This window comes from Pelophylax lessonae, assembly GCF_965119305.1.
Source record: "Pelophylax lessonae genome assembly, chromosome: 9".
NCBI classification, from domain to species: domain Eukaryota; kingdom Metazoa; phylum Chordata; class Amphibia; order Anura; family Ranidae; genus Pelophylax; species Pelophylax lessonae.
Window position 1 is genome coordinate 180,234,504 of NC_138776.1, and position 14,836 is coordinate 180,249,339.

At 43.0% G+C, this 14,836-nt stretch overlaps 1 protein-coding gene across 17 annotated transcripts in view; it reads right to left on the reverse strand.

Moving 5' to 3' along the window:
• KCNMA1 (potassium calcium-activated channel subfamily M alpha 1) overlaps positions 1 to 14,836 on the reverse strand; it is a gene marked incomplete at its 3' end in the record, with an annotated part of 993,244 nt that overhangs the window by 204,909 nt on the left and 773,499 nt on the right. The window lies entirely within an intron of this gene.

Below are 14,836 nucleotides of genomic sequence, written 5' to 3' on the forward strand. Positions count from 1 at the left end.
TCGGACTGCCTGTGCAACCTCTATAGCAGGGGTACTGAATTAAAATTCATGGAGGTCCGCTTAGTAAAATCTGCTTCCAGCGGAGGTCCGAATCACGTTTGCGATTTGATTCAGATCCTTTACATTACAGCACACGCTCCTAGGCATTCCCATCTCTGCAGCTGGGGAACGCAGGTGAAATTGCACATGTTCCCAGCCCGCAGAAGAACACGCCACACTTCAGAACAGCTTGGTGCTGCACAATTTAAAAAAAGGGCAGGGACTTGTTTCCATGCATTTCTCATGGGTAGTGCAGCCCATTAAAATGAATAAGCTGACCTACCTGTGACATGCGCAAGCACAGATCTGAACTGAGCCCCATATCACAATCCTATCCGTACATCAGTTCCACAGTGTCCACTGCACATCACAGTTCCCTTCCCTTCACATCAAGATCCCCCTTGTGTTCTCATACCCCCTTAACATCAACACCCTTCTCATATCCCCCACTTTGTCCTCAGCCCCCCAAAAAAGTATTTAGCTCCCCAAATTACAGTCCTCAGCCCCCACATTCCTGTCCTCAGCCTCCTCCATTACAGTACCCAGCTCCCCCACATTATTGTCCTCAGCCCCCCAATATGGTATTCAGTTCCCCCCCATTACTGTCCTCAGCCTCCCCCCATTACAGTCCTCAGGCCCCCTCATTACAGTATTCAGTTCCCCTCATTACAGTACTCAGCCCCCCCAGACATTACAGTCCTCAGCCCCCACACACATCAGAGTCCTCAGCCCCCACACACATCAGAGTCCTCAGCCCCCACACATATTAGAGTACTCTTCTTTGCAGTACTAAGTGTCTCTCCCCCTTCCTACAGTACGTCTCCCCTACCTTACACAGACAGGAGAACTCGAGGCATAGCAGGTCTGAATGGAGGAAGGAAGCTGCAAGATGGTGATTGGTTGCTTAGATTGCCATTCATCTGGCAACCAATCACTGGCTGTTTACCTCGGGGAGTTCCCGCCCTCCCTTCAGAACGGTCCCGCCTCACGCTGCTGGATCTGCAAAGAAATCATCACAGCTGAAAGGAGAGCAGGCTGATAAATGGCGCGACCTCTGCGGTCCGGGAGGGAGAGTTATGGGTGCCGGAACTGGACCACGGGCCGCCATTTAGTGATGCTTGCTCTATAGGGTTCAGATATCACCTCAAATATCGCCTCATGCTACCAGTAGTGATACTGACCCTAGCCAAATGCAAAACTACTGAAAAACAGTCAAAAAAGATGAGTAGGGAAAAAACAGGTCAGTGGCCTCCACCTGTAAAAACCATTCCTGTTTTGGAGGTCGTCTCATTGTTGCTCATCTAGTGCACCTGTTGTTAATTTCATTAACACCAAAGCAGCTGAAACTAATTACCAACCACCTCTGCTACTTAACTGACCAGATCAATATCCCAGAAGTTTAATTGACTTGATGCTATATTTTGATAAAAAAGGCTCCTTTAATTATTTTGAACAATGTAGTTTAAGACTACTCGCAGTACACAATGCACACATATTGCAGTCCCTGTACCCACAAAACACTCCCTAACTATTAGTGATACAAGTGAGTTTCACAGATACACATACACCTAAAAGAGAACATGTACAGAGCGCTAATACTTTGTTCCTTCTGTAAACAAAAAACAAATTATTATAGTTGTAAGCTACTTAGCTACTAACAACTGTTGAGACAATGAGTATGAAATGTACAGTGCAAAGAACTTTGTTTCCCACAACACTGTAAAGAGTGCAACAGTCAGCAGTATGTGTCATAAAGCCCATTGTATTCTTGGTCACTAGGAGGAAAAGATGGGTGATGTCAGTGGTCAGCGGGAGTAGAAAAAAATCAATGTTGGTGGTTAGTGGGAGGGATAAAGTGGGCTACTGGAACTATAATATATTTTTTAACTTTCTGCTATAAAACATATCCAATACAAAAAAAAATATGTAAAAAACAAATCTCAATTTAGGCCAATATGTATTCTGCTACATTTTTTTGGCAAAACAAAATCCCAGTAAGCATATATTGATTGGTTTATGGAAAAGGTATAGCGTCTACAAACTAATCTGGTATATTTTCATTTATTTATTTTTACTAGTATTGGTGGTGATCAGCGACTTCTAGCAGGACTGCAATATTTTGGCGGACAGTCGGGACACTGACACTTTTTGGGAACCAGTGACACTATTACAGTGATCAGTGCTAAAGATATGTACTGTCAGTGTACCAATAACACTGGCTGTGAGGCGGTTTAACATCGGAGACAATTAAAGTGTTAACTGTTTGCCTAACCAGTGTTTTCTCACTGTGCGGGAGGTGCTTTTACTAATGCAAGGCATTGATTCATGTTCCTGCATTGCAGGAACAAAGGCTCAATGCCTTCGCTACTGATGGAATTGCAATCTGCCTAGATTACATAGGCAGACAGCGTTTCTGGGTTTTTCCGCCTAATGATCGGCGGGTGCCGGCGTGCATTAAATCCACGGTACCTGCAGATCAGTTCCCGCTGTGTCTAATTACAGCGGGAGTGGGTCCCTGATGGCACCCAAGCACACCCCAGACCCGGAAGTGTTGGATCACGTACTAGGTACGTGATCCGGCGCAGAGGGCCCACCCTATCGTAGTATATCTGCGGTGGGCGGTTGGTAACTAGTTAAAAATAACATTTATTTAAAAATATCTGTATTTCATAAACCGAAGCGACTATTTAATGACAAAATGATCCATGCATATGAAAAAAAAACAAACATTCATTTAAACCATCCATAATAATATCTAAACTAATTTCCTAGTATCTGCTGATGACACAATCTTAACCATTAAGTATGAAAACTACAACCTCACTACAACCTCAGACAAATTATAACTAAAGTGTAAATAAGTAAATGGAAAAAATCTGAGGCATAGGTATGACTGCTCTATGTTTCTTCTTTCATTTCTAACACGGCGGCTTTAATTAATGATCCTTATGGGACCTAAAATCAAGTAGGATCTAATGGTCTTTAACGAGCGTCAAGTGCCCTGAAATCAGAAAACAAGATGCAAGATGCTAATTAATCAGAACTGCTGGGATGTCTAGGGGATGATGCCGGAAGAAACATGATCAGGGCCAAACCCCAGTGGTTCCTCAAAGACCTCAGCTGCTGCCATTTTTAATCGTGCAGTCCTTCTTACTTTCATGTCTGGTCAGGTCTAATGAGTGGCTCGCAACCCCACTCCTCAGTCTGTATTGAGTCAAACCTGTCAAGACAAGATATTTATACAGCCAGACAACATACTTGTCATTAATTTTGTTGTTGCTGAAATTTACCAAAGCAAAATCTATTGGACTATTTGCTAATTACACTTCCAGCATTGTTGTCAGTGTTGTTACTCCTGGGGCAGCTGCAAAGATCTAAAAGCCCTATTCAATTTTTTCCTAGTAATAAAAAAAGCTTTGCTTTTTTCCTAAATGAGAAAGAGCAAATGAGTTTAGAGCACAGGAGGTCACTGCCCAAATTATTTTAGGGTATTTTTTTGCATCAATATGGCATTCAAACTAAGGATGGGAAGTGTTTATTTCATAATTGACAAGTGTGATACATCTGAAAGCACTGAATAATTAATTTAGAAGCTTTGCAAATAGTTAATGCTCATTTTTATGAAGTGGTAGTTATTATATCACTCTCGCCACTGGAATATGTAAATAAGGAGTATACACAAGGATAAGCTGCTAGTTCAAACAATGGGTGTGGTTATTATAGAGTATGGGGAAACTGTGCTAAACCCTCAAGTGGAGGGCGTTGCAAATCCTACCACATTTGTTTGTTTTGCGACTATAAATTGTGCAAAAAGTGTGAATATAGTGGCAGTTAGGTATTGCTATCTTGTGCCTTACAGTAAACAAAAAAAAAAAATATATATATATATATATATATATATATATAAAAATAAGTCACAATAAATATATAAATAGCTTCAATTTAGAAAAATATGGATAGCATAAATTATTCAGCTAATAAAGTGCAAAGTGAAATACATCAACTAAAGTGCTTAAATATGATCACAAGGTAAATAGAGTACATATTAGTACAAATATGAAATAGTGCAAATAGTGCATAAAGTCCTTATGCGCAAATAAAAAGTGCTAGTGCTTTTCACATATGCAGTAGTGGTGTGACCCTCCACTTCACCTCCAGGTGATAAATGGCAAGATAGCCCACTTACCAGATCCAGTGGATTCCTGTTGGCATACGCCAACAGAAATCGGTGCAGGCTTAGGTGTTGATTCTCAAGTTGGTTTCGGTTTCTTGGGGGGTACACGGGGGTCCACGGCTTGCTCTTGTATGCACTCAGGATGTGAGAAAAGAAAGGAGGCTCCTCATGGTTCAGACGGTATTAAAAAGGTTTCCTCTTTATTCAAAAAACTTCAAACGCAATCACAAAAAAAAAAGCAAAGACTGGTGCCCTTAATGAATGTTCTTGCAGACTCAATGCCTCGAGGCTATCCTTAGTGTCTGCTGGTAAAAGCCGCGCTGTACCCGGAAGTGGGGACATGGTGTGTGGTTTATTGCGGGCCCAGAACGAGGCAGCGTGCATTGCGACTTGACGCGTTTTGTCATTTCCGATGACGTCATTTCTTTGACGAAACGCATCAAGTCGCAACGCATGCTGCCTCGTTCTGGGCCCGCAGTGAACCACACGCCATCTCCCCACTTCCGGGTACGGCGCAGCTCTTACCAGCAGACACTAAGTATAGCTGCGAGGCATTGAGTCTGCAAGGACATTCATTAAGGGCACCAGTCTTTGCTTTTTTATTGTGATTACGTTTGAAATTTTTTAAAAATAAAAAGGAAACCTTTTTAATACCGTCTGCACCATGAGGAGACTCCTTTCTTTTCTCAAATCCTGAGTGCATACAGGAGCCAGCCTTGGACCCCCATGGACCCCCGTGTACCCCGTGAAATTGAAGCTATTTATATATTTATTGTGACTTATTTATATATATATATTTTTTTTACTGTAAGGCACAAGGTAGCAATACATAAGTACCACTATATTCTGAAACTTCTGAATCCAGCCGAACTCCCGCAGAGTTCGTATTGTGATCTCCAGGCTCTCCACCAGAGCAGAGGGAGACTCTGCTCGCAGAAGGAGATTGTCAAAGTAGCCCAGTACCGCGATCCCCCGTTGGCTAACACTAACACTGAAGACCCGAGGAGCAGATGCGAGACCAAAGGGTAACGCCACAAACTGATAATTCTCCTCTTCCACAGTAAAGTGGAGAAAACGCTGGTGACTGGCACATGTTGGAATGTGAAGGTAGGCATCCTTGATATCGAAAGAGGCGAGGAAATCCTCCTGACGCAGGGATGCCACCACCGATCAAATGGATTCTATTCTGAACTTCTGTACCCGCACAAAGCCGTTTAGCGCCTTGAGATCTAGAATTGGACTCACTTTGCCTGTATTCCTGGGAACTGTGAACAGGCTTGAGTAAAAACCCTGAAAACGGTCCAAAGTCGGAATCTGGACAATCAACCCTTGAAGGAACAGGTCTTGTTACGCCCCAAACAGGCCCTGTAAGCGGTGTGGGGACAGGCACAAGTTGGAAGGAAAAAACCTTGCCGGGGGGACAAGACCGAAACTCGATCTTGTAGCCAGACCGAATGACTTTGTGGGCCCTGAAAGGCTTCCAGCACTTGTCAGTCGACTCTGAGGGACTTATAAGCTACGAAGGAAGGCCCACGTCTGCAACGAGGTTCCTTGCCCTTAGTAGTCTGCGAAAGAAACAATGTCATCCAGGGTTGCTCGAAACAGCAAATTACTTGAAAAAGAAGATCAGTCAAGGCCTTTTTTTAAGTCTCATCCGCAGACCAGCATTTGAGCCAAACCAGAGTGGCAAGCCATCAAGGGAGCCAAAGAGGCATCACAGATAAACTGCAACCCCTGGACCCGCCAGCTCGGAAAAGGCGGGGGGGAGCTGTTTCCCCCCCCCCCCCCCCAGGTCATGGTGTAGGACCTTAGCCCACTCGGTCATAGTTTGCAACACTAGGGCAATGGTGAATACATTGCCGAACCAACCAGAGTGTACATAGTGTGGGCCATAGCCTCCGCCTTCTGGTCAGCCGGATACTTAAAGGCCGGGGACTCTTTAACCAGAATCATGGTTGCCTTGTTCAACCTGGAAACCGGAGGGTCCACCACAGGTGACACAGTCCACTTCTTTAGAAGGGACTCCTCATAGGGGTAACGCCTAGTAAAGCGCATAGGGACCCCACGGAGACGCTTTGGTCGTCCCCAGTCCTTAGTGACAATTCTGTCAAAATAGGCAGGGAAAGGAAACACCTTTGCCACTTTGGATGGCTTGTGAGTGCCAAAGGGCACCTGCTCCTCTGTTGCAGCTTCAGCTGCGTCCTCCATCTTCAGGATCTCATGCACAGATACAATCAGTGCATCCACCAGTGCCTTTTCATGTGCGGTCGCAGACATGGAGGAATCATCCTCACTATTAGAGGGTTCCAGGCACGTGGTTGCAGACCCAACAGGGTGAACCCTGTCTGTGACAGGCGAATCCGATCCAGGATCTGATGAGACAGATGACGCAGGGGAAGGCAGGGGGGCACTTTTTGCTAGCCCGTCGCCTGCAAGCCACCTCCACCCGGGACACAAGGGACTCCAGCACCGCCGTCAGTGCATGGATGGATGGTTGGGATACGGAGGGCCCCCAAAGCCTCAGAGAGGGGATCAGCTGGAGAAATGTGCTCCAAAGACTCCATGAGTCACCAGGGGGACCCCACAAAAAGTGTAAAACACTGCTAAGGGACAACCCCCACCGCGCTGGCAGCACCACCCAGTTGCTAGGCACAAAGCACCAAGAGATCCTCAGCAGAGAGGGAGAGGCCCCCACCAGACTCACCACCCACAGAAACAGGCACTGCAGCCACCAGGAGAATCTGCACTAAACGTGAGGCGATCAGGAAGTAAATCGATCCAGGAGTCAGCACCAGGGGATGAGGAGGGGCTTCCACCACCGAAAGGGTTCCACTGTCATGGCCGCTGCTATTTCTAATGGGAAACCACAAGAAAATGGCCACCGGACTACACAAGCATGGCCACTGTGTATCGAAACACACAGGCTACAACAAAATGGCAGTCCCGCACAGCACCATAAGGCTTACAGGGACCCAGGAGGGAGACCAGGATTCATGGACAGATCCAGGCAGGACGGGGGGTCCTGGCAGTAACCCCCATCAGGTACAACACCCCCTCCACACAATCGATCATCCGGTCTCCAGCGGCACACCCCCCGGCCCCCATCGCAATTTAGCACCCTGCCCCCATCCCAGGAAAGTGGTCAGACCCCCAAACAGCCCCAGCCTGGAGGGGGAGGCAGGATGAGGGACTTGGCAAGGGGGGTTGCCTTTGGGAAAGAGATAAACCCGGGAGTCCACCCCTCCCAAAGAAGATCCCACATCCACCCCAAAACCCTCTAGGGGGAGAGGGGGGACATCTACTCACCAGTCCAGGAACCAGGCAGGCACAAGACAGAACCCCTCTCCATCAAAATGGGGGGCTGTTGGCCAGGAGGAATGTTGCAACTCGGGCCACATCTGGTCGTATGCGACCTCACAAGGAGTTTAACTCGCAGGCCAGCCCCCGTCCAGTTGGGCTATGTCGACCTAGCGCAGAGCGGAGGTCAGCGTGCTCAGTAGCCAGACTGGGGTGACCACTGGATCTAGATTATCCAGCCTGTCGCCCAGTCTGGCAGTTGATTGTAGATCTCATAGGAAAAAAACTAGTGATGCAGCTCTGTCCATACAGATGCCCCCTGGGCAGGCAATGACACTAGTGCCTTCAGGGAGATCCCATACCTAAGCTGTTAGATCTCATAAGATCTTGTAGTATTCGGATACTGTGCAAGCATAGGATGAAGTATCTCTCCACAATCTCTCCATTTTATGCTTGACATACTCTTCAAAATGTGAGATGCAGGGGCACAGAAACCAACTACACAGAAGCTGCCGGAAAAAGGAACCAAAAGAAGGACAGGTAGTGTGGACATAGGAAAATGCAATATATAGTGTATTAGCGTAGGGGGAGGTCCTCTTTAATTGGCTGCAGCAGGTCCTAGCAAGCATATGTCCTCATGAAAAATGTTTTATTTATAAAAATTATAGACATAAAAAAGGTATTCACCGGATAGATAAAATGTTTATGAATCCTTTGGGGTAGGGTATTGAATCTTATTCATCAGTTCACTAGTGTCAGGCTGGATCTTTCTTTAGCTCCTCCCTCACCATTTGACCCAAACGTTCTATATCGTAAACCCGTTCTGACCTTTCAAGGGGGCTGTGCAATGGACTATTATGTATAACTGGAAGTCACAGAATATTTCCTTTGAGAACAAGTGGTCATCAGGGTTGACTCCATTAAGCATACACAGTATTTTACCAACTAATCCATGAGTACCATAAGGAGTAGGATCCTTGGGTTACCCACAGGAACCTTTTATAGGGCTACCGTTTTAGGCTGTTAACAAACTGCTCTTTATTGGATTGTGAATATTTTTGTTCCTCCACAGTTTCTCCTCCTTTTTGTTTGTATATTTTATTTACAATTTCGTTACAAAAGTATCTTATAAAGCCTCAGATTTGACACATAAGGGGAACACAAACTAACGTCTGAGGCTCGGTTCACATATATGCGATGCGGGAAGGCTGCGAATTCGCAGCCTGTTCCCGCATCGCACACGCACCCCCGGCAGTTCACACTGCCATATGCGATACGCTGGGGGTGTCAATGTAATGTTAACGACACCCCCAGTTTGATCGCATATCGCAGTGCGATCGTGCAGTTCGCACAGGATCGGATCGCACAAGTGTGAACCGCTGTGCGATCCGATCCTGATGCGGCAGCAAAAATGCCTCCTGTGCGTGTTTGCTGCGGGTGCGATGCGAATTTAGCCATACAAACTGTATGGCTAAACTCGCACCGCACAGCTGATCGCATGTAATGTCTGAGCAGTGCGCTCCGACATTATATGCGAACCCCGCACACGCAGAAGTGTGAACCGGGGCTCAGATTGCAATTTACCTCCCTTCTAAAAACAATCCTTTACTTTCTATCCTTTTGCTCTACTTTCATTACCTTTCCATTTTTTCTTACTTTCCTCTTCCATTTCCACATATTCCCCTCAAAAATTAATATCCCTTTCTTGTTTTTTTATCCACACTCTGGCTACTATCCTCCCTGCTATCCCTTCCCCTACAACTTGAACATCAACTTCCTCACCGCCTCCAAATATCTTATATTGTGCAATCCTAAAAAAAAAAAAAAAAAAAAAAAAAAAAAAAAAAAAAAACACTTCAAGTATCGATTGGTGCTATGATGAATAAAATCCCACTTTATCTCCACCCCTTTCACCTTAGCCTTGCCTCCATCTTTATTTTCTCCCCCATGCTTCAGTCACACTTCCATATAAAGAGAAAAGAAGAAGAAAAAAAAAAAACTACCCCCCCCCCCTTGAAACTGCATACATGCTCTATCCTTTATTAGGGGTAGTATCTATTCCAAAGGCCCAAAATGCTTATAAGTCCTTCAATGATCCTGTGTTTCACTTATGATGTGATATCTGTTTGACTTCCATTAAGAGCAATTTTAGGATAAATCAGTGGACATTTCCTCCTTATATAGATAGTGGTTATTTCTATTTTTTTTTTTTTTGTGACTTCTTGTACAACTGTATCCTTTGGGTATATGATGTACTGCCTTCGTATGCTGCTACTGGATATTTTCTTTTTCAAAAGTACTCATGAATTCCTTCATTCATTTCTAACCAGGCCACACCAGGTACAGTGTCAAGAACAAATTGTAAACCCCTTGGAATTAACTGGTTTTCTGCAGTAATTTGCAATAAAATGTAATCTGATCTTTATCTAAGTTACAACATTAGACAAACACAATGTGCTTAAGCTGACAAACACTTCTAATTTCTCACATCTTTATTGAACACATCCATTAAACATTCACAGTGTTGGAGGAAAAAGTAAGTGAACCTTTGGGGGTAATAGCTGGTCAAATCTCTTTTGGCAGACTTCAAGTAAGCACTTTCGATACCTCTGGATCAGACCTACACAATGTGTACACAATGACCATTCCTCTTTGCAAAACCTCTTTGGCTCAGGCACATTTGTAGGATGTCTGGTGTACACGGCTCTCGAGATCATTCCGGTCATTTTCTGAAGCCAGTCTATGGTGGTACTTCAAGGGTCATTACCCAACTTCTACTAAGCTTCAGGTGGCAGGAAGCCCTCTTGACATTATCCTGTAGCATATTTTGGCAAATTTGGGAATTCATTTTCCCCTTGATGATGACAAGTGATCCAGGCCCAGAGGCAGTGAAGCAAGGGAAAATCATGATGTTTATTCCACTATAGTTTATGGTTGGGATGATGTTTTGATGTTGGTAAGCTGTGCCCCTTTTGCGCCTTAAATAGTGCTGCGTATACCTCCCGAATAATTCAGCTTTTGTTTGATCAGTCCACAAAACATTTTCCCAGTAGCATTGCAGTTTGCAAAGGTGCCAAGCTTCTCTTTGGCAAAGTTTAGGCATGCAGCAATGTTTTTTTCGAAGAGCAGCAGCTTCATCTGTGTTGTTCTGCCACGAACACCCTGCCTGTTTAAAGACGTATGCATAGTGGACTCAAACAGGGATGTTTGCCAGTTCCAGTGATGTTTTCAAACCTTTAGTCGTTACTCGTGGGTTCTTCTTTATCTCAATGAGGATTCTTATGTTGTGACTTGGGAGGCGTCTTGGCTGGGAGCCCCCTTCTAGGAAGAGTAACCACAATACTAAACTGTCCATTTATAGACTGTTTGTCTATCAACTGATGGATGCCTAAACAATTTGAGATTGCTTTTTTCCCTTTTGCAGTCTTATGCAGATCCACTACTCTTGCTCATGTGTCTTCAGAGATCTAATTTGTGAGAGGCATGGTTCACGTCAGCTGATGCTTCTTATGAACAGCAATCATAACATGTCTGAATGGCTTTTATCAAAATAGTTCTAAACCACGCCTCCAATCTCATTTCATTAATTGGAATCCATGTGTGCAAACTACTTACAATTAGCTTTCAATTAGCCTATAAGTTCACTTTCTTTCTCCTCCAGCACTGTGAATGCATAATAGATGTGTTGAATAAAGACACGGGAAACTAGAATTGTCTGTTACCAGCTTGAGATCAATTTTTCCATTGTTGTGACTTAGTTGAGAATCAGATCCCATGACAAATTACTGCAGAAAACCAGTTAATTCCAATGGGTTCACATACATAATCTTGCCACTGTATATATATAGCTTAAATGATCATTCACACCCTCATCAACGCAGATGCTGGCTCCAGCCAGCTGTAGGTATGTAGCAAGGTAAAATAGCCTGTTAGAATTTTCAGGGCCATGTACCCTTCATCTGAGCCTTTAAAGGCAATGTATTGTAATTGCAAGTGTGAAGATTCAGTTGGCTATTGCTACTGTCAAAGGCATTGACTTTGAAAGTTTCCTATCCAGCATATGCACTAAAACATACAGTGCTTTTGCATATATTTTCTTCGTTTCTTTTGGTCAGAACTATAAAAAAGATGAATCTTTAAAGCAGTTGCTGATAAAACACAAGTATTGCAAGCACTTTTCTGAAAGAAACGCATATAAATTCTGGAACAAATATTGGACTATAGACTGGTGCTGAGTAGTTATAATGATCAAACTGTAAAAAACATGCCTAAAAGGGAACTAAACTGTCAAAAAAAAAAAAAAAAAAAGACTGCAAGCGGGCAGGCCCTTCATTGCAGTAGAGACATGGTATGTCTCTTCTGTAATAAGACAAAGTTACCTGCCTATTCGCAGTCTTCTTTAGAGAGCACACTGAGCTGCACATACATGAGTTACATCATTCTAACCTGGCAAATCAAGATGGCAGAAGATTCAAAAGAAGAAAACAAGGAATAACCCCTTATCTTTGGGATTTTTGATGTACGACTCACAGCTACTTTATGTTGTTTTTTATTTCCACTTTTCCTTGCTTGAGCACGCCCATCTTTTGATTGCAAACAAGATGTCTTGGAAACCCTTAAAGTGGTTGAAACCCTTACATATAACCACTGAAGTGATTAGCCTAAGGTGATACACATAAAAGGAAAAATAAATCTTCTTACATACAAGTTGTTCCCGTTTATCTGTATCTCTCCTCTACAGCATTCCAAAATACATAGATCAAATGGTATTTCTAAGCTCCAGCAGGCAGGGGGTGGGGATCCAACATCACACACTGCACAGCATAGAGCTGAGTGTAATCTAAGACCTAAGTGGAGGGAAAGGACACCCCCCCCCCTCCACAGAGCCCTTATAGGGAAACATGCACAAATGAGGCTGTCAATCATCATCTCTATACTGGAGCGGGGAGAGGGGCATTCCCTAAAATTCTGTAATGTTGGCATAACCTGTCAGGGGTGACTCATGCAGATAGCAGATGGAGGAAAGAGCAGACAGAAATCATACTAGGTACTTTGGATAAAAGCCAGTACACACTATAGAAGGATATTTGGTGTTCACTTATTTCAGAGGTTTATAACCACTTTAATCTAATGTCTGTGATTAAGCAGGACAGGGATTTGCAATTCCACCATGCTCTATCTTTACCCTAACTGTGCATCTCACGTATTTGAAAATATACTATTCACACCCCCTGTCTTACTTCCACTGCAGTTCACAAGAAATAATAGTGTGCTTTTATAGCCTAGGAAGGCCCAGCTGTATCAAACAAAGATGTGGCTTGAATTCATCAATATGATTTTCTGACTTCTAACCCATAACAACTTGATAAAAACAATGTTCTTTAGCATGAAACATACATTCCACAATATATATGCTCAGTGTGTTCTATAAATTGCCTCCAGCATTGTTACGGTTTCTTCTTGGGGAAGGGTGCAATTTTGCTGAAGCCCAGAGTCCCTGAACAACAGTAAATCTGTAGGCTGTCAGCGGATTGGCCTCTTCATAGTTAGCAAAGTGCCTAAAAATAGAGAGCAACTGAGCATGTACACAGCAGGGTAAGACAGTATATTACTGGATTTTAAACCGTATAGGCACTAATTTTTAACATAGTTTTATAGCCATACCTGCAAAAGGGGCCAGCCTGAAAAGATTTAGCAGTACTTAGTTTTCTGACTAAAGTTAAATTTTCTTTAAGTTGCAACCCATAAATCACTGCAACTTAGTGACAATTTTTAAAGTGTATCTGAAGTTGCTACTTTAGACAGTAATATATACTTGAAAATCCTACATTTGCTTACATGTTGCATTGAATTCAGGTTTAGCAATTGTAATTTCAAAAATTACTTAAAGTGGTCGGAAACCTCGGTCATGAAATCTTAACCAAACACATTATCTGTAGTTTTCATTTATCTCTCTCCAAAGCTCTAAGTGAGGTTTCTCTCTGGTGCTTTGTTCCTCTGTTTGTGACAGAATTGAGTTTGTCTATTCAGAACACAGCTCTGTATCCTTCCTTCGCTCCTGTGTGCTGTGTGGAGAAGGACGTGTCCCTTTCCTCTATTAAGCTCTCACACACTGAGCTGAAGCTCTCCAACCCCTCCTCTGTGCTCCTGACAGATGAAGAATTATTTTAACACAATTCTGCAGGGGTGTAGGGTTAAGAAAACTGCAGATAAACAAGTAAAACTTATATAGGAGGATTGGTTTCATCTCCGAGCATCATCTGAGGCAAGTCACTTCACTGGGTATATAACAGGGGTTTACAACCACTTTAAATGAACGGTGGCATAAAACATGCTAACCCAATTTATTTTCTTTTACACTAGTAAAAGTCTTACTTTTTTACTGCATATATTGCAACATATAGTTAAGAAAATAAGACCCATACTCTATCATGAACCAGAAGTTTAGGTTTTACAAAGAACTCCTATTCACATTTACCAGCTTTGGAGTAGCCTGTTCTCTGAGTCTTCTTAAGCACCACTTTGTAGATAGATATAGATTTGCTTAAGATCTTAGATAAAAGTCCAATGTTAAGGAGTGACAATATATTCCAATAAATGTATACATTAAGGGAAAGCAGCTGGTGTGTACCCATTTTAAATTATATTATACTTTAGAATTTACAGTACTGCACATAGATGAAGAGATTAAATAATAGATATCTAATATACAAATCAAAAACAAAAATGTAATATATTGCAGTGCACCTGTATTTAGATGTATTGGCTGAATTAGATTTCATTTTTCATGCATTTGTCAATCCAAAAATAGCTGTTTATCTTGCCAGAACTGCAGTGTTCTTGTCACTTCCTGTGAGGTGAAAAGATAGCAAAAGCAGACTCTCTTTCTTTTGGGAACTACTAATTCTACCAATTCAAGATGTAATGGAGATGAATAAAGGCAAACTTGTTTGTAATCCAGCCTGTGGGACAACCACGGCTCCCTCCATAGATACAATGGAGAAATGAGCATATCCACATAGGGGCAGGAAGTGTGGAATTTTCAGGATTAGCAGGCAAAAAGAAAAAGAAAAAGTCTGAAAAAAGAAAAGCAACACAGCCACTATTTCTTCTCTAAAGACTGGTAAATATTTTGTAGGCAAATCATTTGCAAAGTGTGTTTCTGATACCAACAACATTTGTGGTATTTGTGTAATCAGTGTCATAAACCACTTTAAGTATGGGGTATAGTATTTTTGCATCCCTGTTGGAGAAATTACCTTGCATTTTCTGTCCCGATGGCCACACAAGGAGTTAAGGGCAATGTCCCCACTGGTGCAGCAATAA